Raw genomic sequence first — 15573 nt, 5'->3', positions numbered from 1 at the left:
ATTAAGGAAGGTCCTGAACCACCATTCGGGCTTGATGAAAAAGCATACTCTGCCGACAGCATCTGCTGCTGTGAAGATCTCAGCCAAGTTTTGTTGTTTACGCGGCAGATGCAGATTGCAAGTGGAGCGTGAAGTCACCTTTCTCCCAAACGCTTGCTCTTCACTCTCTTCTGTACGCCTTACTTCATGATATAGCAGATTCATATCAGGCCAACAGCTGACATCAACCAAATTTAAAATTAAATTTTCCAGTTTTAGGTGCCAAAACCACAATCTGATTATGTAGCACACCGCAGCGCGGGACTCCGGAAATCTGCACCACCTGGGTTTCTTCAACATGTACATGACCAACAAGTACACCGCGCACATTTGAAGAACAAAATATTTCAATATTTATGGAAGAACTCCTTGAAAAACTTGCCCGTCTTGACTTCAACACGACTTTCACAACAGCCAGTTTACGACTCAGCTTTTCCCTACTGTTCACGCTTTTGCCTCTGTTTCTGATAAGGTGGCCAGAGTGATATTGTAGTCTTCCATTCTAGTAACGTTTTAACGCGATAGAGTTAAGGAGCTCGTGTTGCAGAAAAGCCGGTGTCGTCGGCGTCGGTGTCGGCGTTGGCGTCGGCGGCGTTGACCGTGAGCGATAAATCCCAGCAGGCCCTTCAGGAATAAAAAAATTTACCGACGATTACGTTACTTCCTAATGCGAAATTTGAGCGCAGCAAATAAGCTGTTTCACCTTTTCGATAGATTGAGGCAAGCCCAGCGGCAAACGATGGGGGCAGAAGCGCGCGCAGCAAGCGGACAACACGATGAAGGGAGGAGGGAAGAGATAGCAGCGACTGACTGATGCCGCTGACGCCGATAGTGAGTCAACCCCAACTGCGGAGTTGGTTTCAGGGACAACGCCGCCGATGCCGACACAAACAATATGATTCCCTCGCTTCCGCAGCGCTAAGAACCAGGTCTAGCCGTGGGAAGGTGGTCACGTATTCGTCGACGTGCCGGGGCCTACGTGAAATAACCGGCGCGTCGGCAACTGAAGAGCACCCTATCCGCCACACAAGAACAGGGGGGGGGGGACCCTTTCCTCCTCTTTCTGCATGGCGGCGACGGTGTTCTATGCAGTCACGTTATCTTGACTCTCTAGCGGCGTCAGCCGCATCCAGCGGTATAAGTCGGTCGCTGCTAGCGCTGGGGAGATGAAAGGGGGGCGGAGCTGGTTACGAGGCCGACGACAACGCCGACGACGACGCGAAACCCAGGAACGGACGCCAAAGAGCTGCGCTCTAAAACTTGCAAGATGGGCTGGGTGGGAATCGAACCAGGGTCTCCGGAGTGTGAGATGGAGGCGCTACCACTGAGCCACGAGTTCCATGCTTCAAAGCGGTACAAACGCGCCTCTAGTGAATGCGGTGTTGCCTTAGAAACGAGCTCTTCTAAGGCTCAGGCGTGCGTCGCTTGCTCAGGCGCACATTTCGTTGCCGCGCCGAACGCTGCGTTGCTCGACGCTCCCCGCGTCTGATGCGGGGCGCGTAGTCGCTGCGCCGAAGCCCATTGTCTCACATCCCTTGGCGGGTCGACGGGAACGCTGTCGCGTTCCACTCTTGAAGGCGAACCTTAAACGTCCTGCAGTTTTGAGTAGGGTTTTTCATTATGGTTTAACAACGAAACTTAGCTACGATGGCTACCAACCCAACCTTGTGATTTGGATATCTGTCTACTTGAGCATGCGTAGACAATTCGTCAATGTCAAAACCCCATCACCCTAGATTCACCCACCGTGGTTGCTCAGTGGCTATGGTGTTAGGCTGCTGAGCACGAGGTTGCGGGATCGAATCCCGGTCACGGCGGCCGCATTTCGATGGGGGCGAAATGCGAAAACAACCGTGTACTTAGATTTAGGTGCACCCTAAAGAACCCCAGGCCGTCGAAATTTCCGTAGTCCTCGACTACGGCGTGCCTCATAATCAGAAAGTGGTTTTGGCACGTAAAACCCAATAGAAAAAATCACCCTATGTGCTACCCCGTAAACTCAGCAGTGCTGCATGAAAGCAGGATCGAACGTCTACATTTTCTAGTGTACATTATTAACTTAACAGCATGCATCGATCACAGAGCAAGTATAAGGTTGTTCGCGGAAGCGATTACGCAATCTAGAAAGTGATTGACAACGGTTAGGACAAGGTAGCTCTCAATATAAAGGATGACTGCAGTTTCTTACTGAGCGCTAGTTGGGAAATGAAACTTATAGGAAAATATAATGTTACCATTTATAAAGCTTGCTTCTCTGTGTTTTACAACTGGAAACCACCACGACGTTCGAGGAAAACAAAGATTACAACAATCTAGGACACCTAAATCTTGCTCTTGAGTACAACGAAGTGCATGCATTGTTCACTGTGAACGTATGTTTTCCACCACTGTTATGATGCCGCCATACCCTGTGGGGAAGGTACTTTCGATGTTTGAAATGGGCTGTAACACCTGGAGCTTAGTTAAAAAAGATGGATGCCAGGTGGTGCCGCATTTAATAGTACTAGAACGCTTGTAGCATGCCTCCAACACCCCTGCGCTTTAAAACAAAATAGCTTTCGCTGCCATTTCGAGCGACATCAAAAACGGCAATATTTAATCGGCCAGCCAATTTGTATTCCTACACAAAGCCAACTCCTCTAGAATCGTCGTATTGCCCGCAATGCCATATCCCCAACCTTGAGTGCTCGCACATGTCTACCCGGTATAACGGTGTTGCTTGAAACTAAGGCAACATACTTGAACGGGCTTCAGTGCTTGTCTCGTGAGAAATTGAACGGCACATTTTGTTCATGCTCCTTAATCGCTGATTTTGGGTTAATGGTCGGCTTTGTTTCGATAACTCTCATTTTAATGACCTGTTCAGGTTTATAGCATCAGATATTGTCCTTCTATCCTTTATATTCGTATCTCTTTCATTATAAACTGTACTATCTCATTTATCGTTTTCCAGCCTTATGACACTGTACTCGCACCGAATTCCTGTATTTATATTTGTATCCACTTTTTTCTTGAGAAGGCTTACATGGCAAATAAATAAATGAAATAAAATAAATAATTTTCCTCTGCATCGTACGTATGCATCCGTCTAAATCCCCCTCACTGGTTCTACGATACTCTGGCCGACATTGGGGGAAACTAGTTCATACTTTTTTTTATTCAGATACCCTAAAGTCCATTGCAGACATTACAGAGGGGGGGAGGGGAGATAACGACAGGACATTCCATGATATACAATTGGGGGGAGAGGGCAGTATAGAACACCGTAGTATAGGTCAGCAAACACTACAAAAAATAAAGCAAAAAGAAAGCAATGCAAATATGATGAAAAATAAGCACTGGGTATAAAGCATGTAAAGGCACTTACAATGGGTCAAAAGCACAAAATTATGTTTTTACTCAGCACGCGCATTTAAACTGCGCTTCAAATCACTTACTAACGAGACATGATCATGTACAGAAGCAATTTCTTTTGGCGGCTTGTTAAAAGCAAGAAACAGCAAGAAAAAGCGGTTATTGTCGAAGGAGATTCCTACGTGCAAGCAGGGGACGCACTTTGAAGGGATGGTCGAGGCGGGGGCGAATTCGTCGCCGTTATTTGATGTGGGATGCAGTGAAGGATGAAGAAGTATGATACAATCTGTCTAAGTGGGAAAGCAGAGCTAACAGTTGTCGCTTTCCTAGAGAGGGCAATTGGAGAGACGCTTTGAGATTCGTGATGCTGGATGTTCTAGAGCAGGTCTTAGTAATGAAACGTGCTGCTTTATTTTGTTCCTTGAAGAACTTGGCCTGTGATACTCACTTTCGTCATCAATTGTCGTGAGATAAAGTCACGCGATTAGCATGAGCAGTGAAATAAAAAAAATTGACTTGCCATTCCGGCCTTGCGAACATTGACGTACAATGAAACTGTTTAAAACCATCACTGTACAACTGCTGAGCTTTAGGGTATTGGTAGGAATGGTAATCTAGAGTAATTATAGAAATGGGGGTAATGAGTATTTTGACAGCGCACCACCGCTGGTCGTATTGCAGTTTCTCCTTCCATTTGCCGCTCCTCATATCCACGCTGCTCTTCTGGAGTCCTCACTTTGCGCTGCCTACCAATACCGGTGCTGCAACAATGAAATCAGTTACTAGGCTGGTTCTTTTAAATACAAAAGGCGTGTGACTTCACTCCCCACATCACCAGCTGCCCTCCTCGCTGCCGCTTTCGCAACAGTAATCTTTACCGGGAGACGTATGCTGTAAGCGCTGCGTGCGTCGCATTGCTATCAAGAGCGCCTAGCATTAAGGTGGTTTGGATGCTTGTTTTGTGCTTGTTCTTTATTGAAACCAGCTCTGTTCTGTATATCGTATGCATGATTCCAAATAAAGTATGCACATTTAGCTTCACATTGCTGCATGCTTGAAGCCTGCTTCCCCTCCGCCTCACGATGGCCCGGTACTGCGCAAGATTCAGGATCCACCCACATTTTTGCCCACGGACATGTACACACGAGAAATGCTGACCAACAGGAGGCTAACAGCGTCGCTGTAAAAGCTATCTTTATGCGTATCACTTAGCGAAAAACACACTCTAGCATATGAATGAAGTGTTAGGAATTGCGCCATTATCAAAGCAGGCTCTTTTAAATATTTAGGTGCCACAATGAAAAACGCTTGCAGTGGTGGCATCACAACAAAAATGTATGTACCTGCTTGGCGCAATAACAGTCCTGTTGAGGGACCTGCTTAGACACTCGTCTTCACCCGTGAAATCATTAGGGTTTAACGCACTGGTGAAGTCGAGACTGAAACAAGCCCGTGTTGTCTGGACCCGATCACGTCAACCAACCGGCTTCATGCTTTATATTTAACTGTGAGGGGCGTCTCGATTGTTCATCTCACTTTATGAATAATAATATTGCCATCATTGAAGTCCAAAAAAAGATAAGAGGCCTTAAATTTATTTGTCAAATCTGGAAACATGACTCGCAGTTGTATTTTTGCCCTATCTATAGCCGGTATCAGTTTGGCCAACTGGTATCATCGGCTCGACAAGATAACTCCTATTATAGCACACACAAGGTGCTTTTCTTTATTTGTTCATCAGAGCAACTACTGAAGGGAATGCCCAGCCTGTCGATGTATTCATCTACGCTGATGTACCACTCTCGGTCGAAAGAGTTTGCTTCTACTGAGCATTTCTTTTCTGCGAGTGTGCCTTTGTTTAGAACGACGAAGCGTGTCCAGGCTCTTACTGTGTTAAATTTCGTACGGCTTGATTATTGCACAGACTTTTTATGCTCTTATATCGTTTTTCCGTGAAAAGGTTTTCGTTGGTTTTAATGCAATGTGCAAATTTTTTTTGTACTGTATGTTGTAGTTCAATACTAGATGGCACGCTGTGTTTATTATTTTAGTTCTTCGCCTTGAAATTGCAATGTTATGTATTAGGCATCCGATCTTTGTAAAACCTAATCCACTCAGACCTGGGCCAAACGTTGGCCGGAAGTTTTCGGTAGGTTAATAACCAATGAAATAAAATCAACCTACAACAAACGCATGGTACACGAGCGTTTTGAAGGCCACCCCCTTAGCCCTGCGGCCACGGTGGCCGAGGATCGAACATGCGACCTCCAGCTATGCAACGCAACGCAATAGCCACTTGCCTACCACGGCTGGTACCACGGTATGTCGCAGTGCATGCCTTCGGAATAATATGGGCCACATGAGGTCTCCAACGAGCACCTCAATGTGAACCCATGAATGCCGCATACTTTTGATGCAAAAAAAAACATAGATCTAAAAAAGCTGATTAATGGTAGAAGACAACGCCCACCCATTCTTCACTGCATTTCTTTATTCGATCCACCATTGCGGTAAACATTACCGACCGACGCGGTTGTTCGATCGGATCCGAGTGAAGCGTAGCTAGGGAAGAGCTCCACGCGGTAGATAAGCAAGGAAGCAGTCGATATTAAAAGCCCGAGAATTCCAACATGTTACAAAGCAGCAGTAGCAGCCGCAGCATCGCCTATGCGCTGCAGCCCAACGGCGACGGCTCTTTATGCCCCGTGTGCACTTCTATATCCCTTTCTTGAGCTAATGATCGCACGAGGAAAACCTCAGCATCTTCGTGTTCAGTTATCTTTATTACCCGCCATACTGCCCCGACTTTTTCTCCATTCTTTACATTTTGCCAATACATTCTTTTATTGTTTCTGTGTGGTGTAGTCTCAACTGCCAGGGGTTACTCCTGATTTTTGGTGAGGCAGTCTCAGGTATCTTGCGTTTATTTATTATAGCTACGCAATACTTTCGCAGTTCCTATTACCCGTCCTTTTCCTCCTTCCTTTGTGGGAAGGCCTACAGGATAGCACTCAGCGATTTCCTGTCTTTGTGAGCATTCTTCTTAGGGCCACCTGCATAGTGGAAGCAGCTCTTGTCACCAGTGATATTGATTTGTGCGTCCATGGATTGCACGTGATAGAACCCAATGCAAGGCGCCAAAGACGTGGTCACAGTGGTCTAATGTTCTTTCCCAGTGGGATCGTGTTACTATTGCGGGATATATTGTGTTGTGTAAAGCTGGAATAGGGGCTTAAATTTAGTATTTGTGATGTAATTCATTCAAAATGAAAGACATTTAAATATAAAGGCGAATACTATCGCTCAATTCTTATGTTAGAATATAGCGTGTTCACAAACTTACATGTTCTTACTTTTCGGTGGCTCACTCAGCATAACACTCTTTTTGCCCGCTAGCCTTATTCCAAGATAGTTTACTGGCCACCGATGGCACATTAAAAGATGCGCCTTCTTCTCTACCAATTTTATAGTACATCTTCGGTTGGGGCTAGTTGGTACATGGTATCTTGAAGGTGAAAAGACGAGACAAGCAGTGGCCCTGACTAACAACTGATTTATTCTTCCTGCGACAACGCACACTACTACCCTTCACCATTCGGCCACCCATACGTGCGCAACAAAAGACAACAAAATTCATGTCACACTAAAGCCAGTTACCGAAGACATGCACGCAGGAAATTACTGACTGTATCTGTCTCCTTGTCTTTGTGCTCAGCCGAATATAATTTCCAGCACGCACGTCATAGATAACTGGCTTTAGTGTGACATGAATTTCTGTGTCCACAATAGCAGATAATGATTCAAGAACAATATTCCAAGTGACACCAGCATTATCTCCGTGTTTCCGAGAAATGGCCCTAGAAAAATTATAGTCCAATTAGATCCCATTTAAATTGTGTTTTAAAGAAAAAATGCTAGCGCCTAGTAAAATACCATTGCGACGTGTCTTTAGAAAAATGTATAAGAAGGGACTGTAGGCTTTCCACTAAAATGTGATTTAGAAAAACGTAGCTTCGCTTTATAAAGGGAATGTGGTGAGAACAAGAATTACAAGAAGCAACTTTAAATTTTGTAACAAAGTGAATCAAAGAAGCTTGAATTTCTTAACACATATATAAGGCAACGTCATTGGGAAAAAAGAAACTAGGTTGTCTTTTGGCAGTGTATAAACAAGTGTTGCTAGATACTACATCTAAATAATATGCCACTAAGGTGACTAGGAAGTTGTTAGAAATTATAAAGACTGTTTATAGGTATCCTAAAGGGATGTGTCAGTAAGGCGTCGTCAGCCCTGTCTGAAGAATGGCCATTCCTAAAGATAAGCAGCGCGCGAAGTAGGTAGTTTTGTTCATGCAATGTTTGTTAGCAGTGTGTAGATGTATAGCTGTTGTATGCCTGCCAATAAATGTTCATTTGGAAGGCAGCGCTTCTCCTCATCTGCAAATCTAAAAACTGGGAAAAGTCCTCTTATCAAAATTGGATAAAGCGAATTTTCAACAAGCACAGTATGAAATGACGTTACAAAACAGTACAAGTGGTTAAACAGCACACAAGCAAACTTATGAACGTGAATACTTATTACAAAAAGCTGATACTTGTTAAAGCAATGAAAGGAAGCAGGTTTTTGAAGACTTTACAAATGTACCCAATGGCAGCATTTGCACATAGGACTCGAACACTAAAACAAGCAGATTGTTTTATATAATGTGTTGATACATTTAGCAGGAAAGAGTTATTTCACAAAGGAAACCTTCTTGTGCGTTTATTCGAGATTTGATAAAGTGGAAACGCATCATTGGAAACTTTAATGTGAATGACTGCAAACAGCTCGATTATAAAGTTAAATCTATGTATGCAGACGAGATGTAGTAAAGCCTTTGGAGAGATAGGGGCTTATATGATAAAAGATTACATGTACATTTTGTAGTTCTTCGTCTTTCTATTTGAGTACTTACGAAGCGGTAAATATGCGCATAATAAATACTGCTGCAAGCAGTGATAGAATATGTTTCTGTCTATGAAGATTTCGTGGTAAACTACGAAAAAGGCAGCAGCACTAAAAGCTGAATGAGCTCTAATTAGGCCTGTCATGCCGAAACCATCTTTTTTCTAATAAGAGATTCACTTGAGCGTTGAATTTGAGAGGTTAATCTACAATAACTCCTAGGAATTTAGCACAACCTACTTGTTAGATTTAAGCGTTACTTATCAGAATTTGTGAATTTGTTGTCACAAATCTTTGAGGAGAATGAAAAACCACGAATTTTGTTTTTGCTGCACATATGTTTGAGGAATTCTTCTGGTACCTTTCTTCAAACAGGCGTGCGCTGTATTCTGTAGGTTTTAAAAATTTGAGTGGTGTTTTTGGCTGACGCTACAATCATTAGATTCATAAGAAGGAACATAATAAATAGGAATGGAAATCTAAGTGGGCGTTTTTTTGGGGCTCAGCTTTAAGGAGAAATACATCATAAATTATAAATAAACATTGCTGCAGCATTCTCAAAATTCGACGCTGGGCAGCGTCATAGTCGTTGAACTCATTGAAAAGCCGCGAAAACTACGCATGTAGAAAACCTGAGCGTATGCCCAAGTTCGTATTGCAGCTATAACAATTTTTTTCAGAGCACCATGCAGTCTGCAGGGCAGACTGCACTACTTTGGGACGAAGCAAGTCAGTAGTTTCCGAAATTCCTTCCTTAAAAATTTTTCTGCTTCTCCGTCCAATGCTTCTCTTTTTTTATAGTATTGCTGTCCTGCTGCATTAATTATAAAAGTAAGGCTACAGTGGAGGAACGCCATTTAAAATAAATAAACCATGGATATTTTCGCAGACAAATGGTGTTGTTATACGAGTATTGTGATGCATGCGCCGTTCTAAACTGGCTTTGAAGTCGGCTTACTCCCACTCTCATGGAAGCTGAAAAGGCTTCATTGGGGAAATTACAGCACATCCCATCTGACGGCGACTGTTGTAGGCAACGCGATTAGCATTTAGGTAATTTAGCGAAACAACCGGTACTGCCACCACCAAAAAAATCGTCATGTGTGAGTGTGTACTGCAGTGGGGCTCATATGGCCCTTCCTTGTGAAAACAATCAGCCCACTGGTGGGGCTGCCGAAAAGCCCGCGCGTGACCCCTGACATTTGTGGGCCAATGCGAGTGAATTCTGAGAATCGTTCTCTCACTGGCCGCATTCCCATTGACACATCCCCTGTGTACCAAGTTGGTGTGAATGAAGTGTATTGAACAACGGCACATACCCACTGGATTCATGGCGCAGGGCGCAAGGACGCCGGGCAGCTGGACTCCCTTGTGACGTGGGTGCAATTCTGCCAAGGAAGTGAGAAAGTTTAAAGGTTTAAAAGGGATAGCTTTCATTACCCCTTACGCCACACTGCAATTTGTCAGTTTCTCACCGCTTTCAGCAAATTTAGGACACTAGATGTCACTACTTGCCATTAGAGAAAGTTTACGAAAAAGTTCGACGGTCAGTTTTTAATGAAGGCCTTTAACTAGCTCGATGCTCTGAACATTAGAGCATGAGAGCATGCCTAAAGAGGCAGTATAAATTCCTGCACTCCACCACTTGAGATGCTTGGCCTGCTACGCGCTTTGCATCGCAACAATGTCCTTATAAAAATGCCCGAAGAACCTACACACTAAGAATGGCCACATTAATGCGAAAAGCATTGAAGCACTGTCGTTACTCCACAGATTTACTCTATATCTTTGCATACGTCGGTGTCAACTTGTACTGTTTTCATGTGATTTATTCTTTCCTGTGTTTCGGTTTATATTCTGTGGTGCTAAAAATAGAAATTGTTTTTCTAACACTCAACTGTTACTGGACGCTCGCATATCACCGATGCAGCACGCTTCATGTTGTCTAACATGCTACGCTATAGTTAGGTGAAACTCCATTCTACATGTAGGCTACTATACTGCTAGTGTATTTTCCTCTGTCTTTGTTTCCTTCTCTTGTCCTCGGGTTTTTTTTTTGCGCTTTGCCTCAGCTTGTGCAGTACGAACTTGCCAACTAGTCTGTTCTCCTGTATTTTCCTTTTTTTCTTTAATTTGTTTCGTTAATTTTACACGTTCCTTTATAGCTGGAGATATTTTTTGTGGTGCTTTTACGCAATTTGCAGTGAACAGGCTGTGATACTGCCGCGAAGTCGGTGCGTGGCATGTGTGTGAATATATACAAGGTGTCCCAGCTATCATGCAGCAAGATTTAAAAATACGCAAATGTCACGTAGTTGTACAGAAACGAGGTAATGTTGCTTGCCGTTGCTTGTGGGTACTCAGACTAATTTCTGCATTCCGCATAATTAGATATTTAGTCTTACCTAATAATCAAATTCTGAAATATTATCCTTAGATGAAAAGACCAATGATAAAATTCTAGGTGAACATGAAAAACTCTCGACTTACCTTTCTGTTGTTGAATACGTGCTACAGAACGCATCGCTACAATGATATCGCCGAAGGTGCCGCCCTTCGTGCAGGTTTTCTTTGCTTTCCTGAGCTTCGCCTCTGATGAAGCGGTGGCATTATTGGTCGACCCACTTTTCCTGCATTGCAGCAATGCCGTTTCTACTCACCATTTCACAGACACAATGGTTCCAGGGGATAACCCGGGGGCGGCTGTACTGGCTGCACTCCGGAGGGGCCGCCGGTCGATATCTTCTGCGCACATTCTTTGGGCACGATGACGTTAGGACACATGCCTAAGACTACTCCTTATAAATACAGGCCCATGGCTTGTGGCTTCAGCGCACATGGCAGCACCACTACAATGACGGCGCCTAACTTGCCGCTCTTCGTGCAGGTTAGTGGCAAGAATGATGGTTTCCACAGCGACGATCTTTGTCTCGTAGGGCTGCCGTGTCCACAAACGTTGCTTCGCTGTATATGGTGTCTTTCGGTGGCGAGCCTGCTATTGAGCCTGTCAGGCGGCATTTAACGAAATCCAGGGCCTGTGACAGAACAAATGTGCAGAGAAATGCTACAGAGTCAGAAAAAGATACTTTCTAAATAATCGGCGATTCAACTTAAACATGAATCGTTTGAGGCGCAGATGTTGGATATGCAAAATCCACCTTGCTACATCAAAAGCAAAGTAAAAAGCATCGATGAAACTCAGAGCAGGCTTGGGAACTTCGGAATTCCTTTTTCATAACTCTGTGATGAAACGTGACATCTGAACAATTGAGTAGATGATCTGGATAACCGAACGCGGCGACACAACCTGGTAGTTCGAAGCGTGACCCGGGATGACCACGAGACTGAAGATACTGCTAAGCAACGTTAACACCGAGGCGGTTAGTTCCATTTCAAGGGTACAAGTTACTTGAACCGATATAATACATAGGCTTGGCAGGAGGCTGGCCAGTAAGACCCGCCCGATAATTTTCACGGTGGCAGACTACAGGGACAAATTAAGAATTCTGAGTAACTGTTAAGGACTTCGGGGAACGAGTCACACAGTTTGCGGGGACGTTTCAAAGAGAGTACCGAAGCTAAGGAAAAAGTTATGTAATGCAGCTGCAAAATAAAAGAAAAAAGGCCGTTTAGCTAAGTCTTTCTTTTTATAAAATAATGATGAATAACATATTTTGTGCCTAGATCAAGGAAATTAACGAAAGATACAAGTGTGGCAGTCAACCAAGAATACTCACTGACTGTCACAAACAGAAAGAACGTCGACGTTTCAAAATAATGAATGTAAACGCCATAAGCGTGTCTAATAAGGGAGAGGCACTAGAGTTGATAACTTTGGCGTATGAACCCGGCCTTATTGTGAATATGGGGACATGCGTGAACAATAGCGTATCGTATGTAGAAGTTACGCCTCCGGGGTATAGCATAGCAAGGGAATGCCGAAGAGGAGGAGGTGGAGGCACCGTTGTGCTCATTAAACAAGACATGACCCTCATTATTATAGCAGTTCCAGGTGATATCGAAAGCGTTTGGATCAAGACAAAGTTAAGTTATCGCGGCATTCTTATGAGAGGCATATCATCGTCATCACCAGCATGGTTACGCCCACGGCAGGTCAAAGGCCTCTCCCATACTTCTCCAACAACCCCGGTCACGTACTAATTGTGGCCATGTCATTCCTGCAAACTTCTTCATCTCATCCCCCCACCTAACCTTCTGCCACCCCCTGCTACGCTTCCCTTCCCTTGGAATCCAGTCCGTACCCCTTAATGTCCATCGGTTATCTTCCCTCCCCATTACATGTCCTGCCCATGCCCATTTCGTTTTCTTGATTTCAACTATGATTTCATTAACTCGCGTTTGTTCCCTCACCCAATCTGCTCTTTTCTTCTCCGTTAACGTTACACCCATCATCTTCTTTCCATAGCTCGTTGCATCGTCCTCAATTGAAGTAGAATCCTTTTCCTGAGCCTCCAGGTTTCTGCCCCGTAGGCGAGCACTGGCAAGACACAGCTATTATGCACTTTTCTCGTGAGTGATAATGGCAACCTGCTGTTCATGATCTGAGAATGCCTCCCAAAGGCACCCCAGCCCATTCTCATTCTTCTGATTATTTCCGTCCCATGATCCGGATCGGCCATCACTACCTGCCCTAAGTAAATGTATTCCCTTACCGCTTCCAGTACCTCACTACCCATTGTAAATTGCTGTTCTCTTCCGAGACTGCTAAACATTACTTTAGGTTTCAGCAGATCAATTTTTAGACCTACTCTTCTGCTTTGCCTCTCCAGGTCAGTGAGCATGCATTGCAATTGGTCCCCTGAGTTACTAAGCAAGGCAATATCATCAGCGAATCGCTAGTTACTACGGTGTTCTCCATTAACTTTTATCCCCAATTCTTCCCTATCCAGGTCTCTGAATACCTCCTGTAAACACGCTGTGAATGGCATTGGAGAGATCGTATCTCCCTGCCTGACAACTTTCTTTATTAGGATTTTGTTGCTTTCTTTATGGAGGACTACGGTGGCTGCGGAGCCGCGATAGATAGCTTTCAGTATTTTTACATACGGCTCATCTACACCTTGATTGCGTAATGTCTCCATGACTGCCGAGGTTTCGACTGAATCAAACGCTTTCTCGTAATCAATGAAATCTATATATAAGGGTTGGTTATATTTCGCGCATTTCTCTATCACCTGATTGATTGTGTGAATATGGTCTATTGTTGAGTAGCCTTTACGGAAGCCTGCCTGGTCCTTTGCTTTACAGAAGTCAAAGGTGTTCCTGATTCTATTTGCGATTACCTTAGTAAATAGTTTGTAGGCAACTGACAGTAAGCTGATCGGTCTATCGGCCCCTTTCTTATGGATTAGGATTATGTTAGCGTTCTTCCAAGATTCCGGTACCCTCGAGGTCATGAGGCATTTCGTGTACAGGGTGGCCAGTTTCTCTAGAACAATCTGCCCACCATCTTTCAAGAAATGTGCTGTTACCTGATCCTCCCCAGCTGCCTTCCCCCTTTGCATAGGTCCCAAGGCTTCCTTTACATCTTCCGGCGTGACTTGTGGGATTACTAATTCCTCTAGACTATTCTCTCTTCCATTATCCTCGTGGGTGCCACTGGTACTGTATAAATCTCTATAGAACTCCTCAGCCACTTGAACTATCTCATCCATATTAGCAATGATATTGCCTCCTTTGTCTCTGAACGCATACATCTGATTCTTGCCAATTCCTAGTTTCTTATTCACTGCTATTAGGCTTCCTCCGTTCCTGGGAGCATGTTCAATTCTCTCCATATTATACTTCCTTAGGCCAGCTGTCTTACGCTTGTTGATTAACTTCGAAAGTGCCGCCAGTTCTATTCTAGCTGTAGGGCTTTTGGCCTCCTAACTTCACTGAGGCCTATTATATCCCATTGACTGCCCTCTAATTCTTCCAATAGCACTGCTAGACTCGCCTCACTAGATAACGTTCTGCACATCATATCGACCGCAAAAAAGACGGGGACATAGGAAGAAAACACATACACAGCACAGGCGGTACCGCCTGTGCTGTGTATGTGTTTTCTTCCTATGTCCCCATCTTTTTTGCGGTCGATATGATTTGCAGTAAATACGAACTAGGCCAAACTGAAGTTCTTCTGAAGCAGATAACGTTCTAGCGTTAAACGTTGCCAGGTTTATATTCCAATGGCGGCCTGTCCGCCAATTTGCTCTTTCGGCGTGTTTGATGCCCTGATGCAGGGCATCAAATACGCCGGCAGACCAAATTCTTCATTTTTGTGAACTCATGGAATCGAGTTTTAAACAGGGCGAGAATATTATGCTTATGGGTGATATCAATCGTCCGCATATTGATTAGAATTCATATTTACTTAGTGGAACAAACGTGCCACTCAGGGAACACCTATTAAACCTAATATTCTGTTACAACCCTGTACAAGTCGTGAATGATTATACGCGGACTTATGCACCAAGATCTTCCATTCTAGATGTTTTTCTTTGCGTTTAATTCTATAACTAGCTGTATATATGACTGCGAAGTTGATGAAGGCGTAACTGAATTTAACATCGTTATGCTTTTTTTGAACGTGTCTGCGTTGTCTTTGGATAAGGAATTATCGAAGTAGATATTGCATTTCCATGCCACGGATGGTGTTAGCATACTGGACTTACTTTAAGGTTCTTTTGATGAGTTCACAACAATACACGAATCTAAGGCTAGTACGGACAGCTTGTAAGAACACTTTTTGTCTGTGGTGGCTCGTTATATTGAACACTATACTTCTCTATCAAAAAAAGCAGAAAAATTGAGGGATAAACAGAGAAATACTTAATTCAAGACGAAGAATGTTCCAAAAACCCGAGCCCAGAAATGGTGAGTACCCTACGTCAAATGAGGAAAAAACCTCATTGTCTTGTTCAGCATTTGAGGCACAAGTTATATAATATTACAGTAAAAATGCTTCGGTTGGATGCACTTGCTAAGTTCTGACGATATGTTAACCTATCAATAAAATCTTCTTCTTCACATAATCAAGATGTTATGGAGGAGCGCAGAGAAGCTGTTAATAGTTTTCTCTTGCCTATTGACTCGTGACGACGGAATCGTAGTGAACTTGCCTGTTTCTCCTTACAATCGCTTGGATGACATTGTCTTGAATAATGAAGCAGGCCTGCCACATCTTCTTTTGCGTATTAATGGTAAACAAAGTGTCGGTACAGGCGGAATTT

The sequence above is a fragment of the Dermacentor albipictus genome, chromosome 9 (assembly GCF_038994185.2).
Source record: "Dermacentor albipictus isolate Rhodes 1998 colony chromosome 9, USDA_Dalb.pri_finalv2, whole genome shotgun sequence".
In the NCBI taxonomy this organism is placed as follows: domain Eukaryota; kingdom Metazoa; phylum Arthropoda; class Arachnida; order Ixodida; family Ixodidae; genus Dermacentor; species Dermacentor albipictus.
This window is presented reverse-complemented; position numbering follows the sequence as displayed.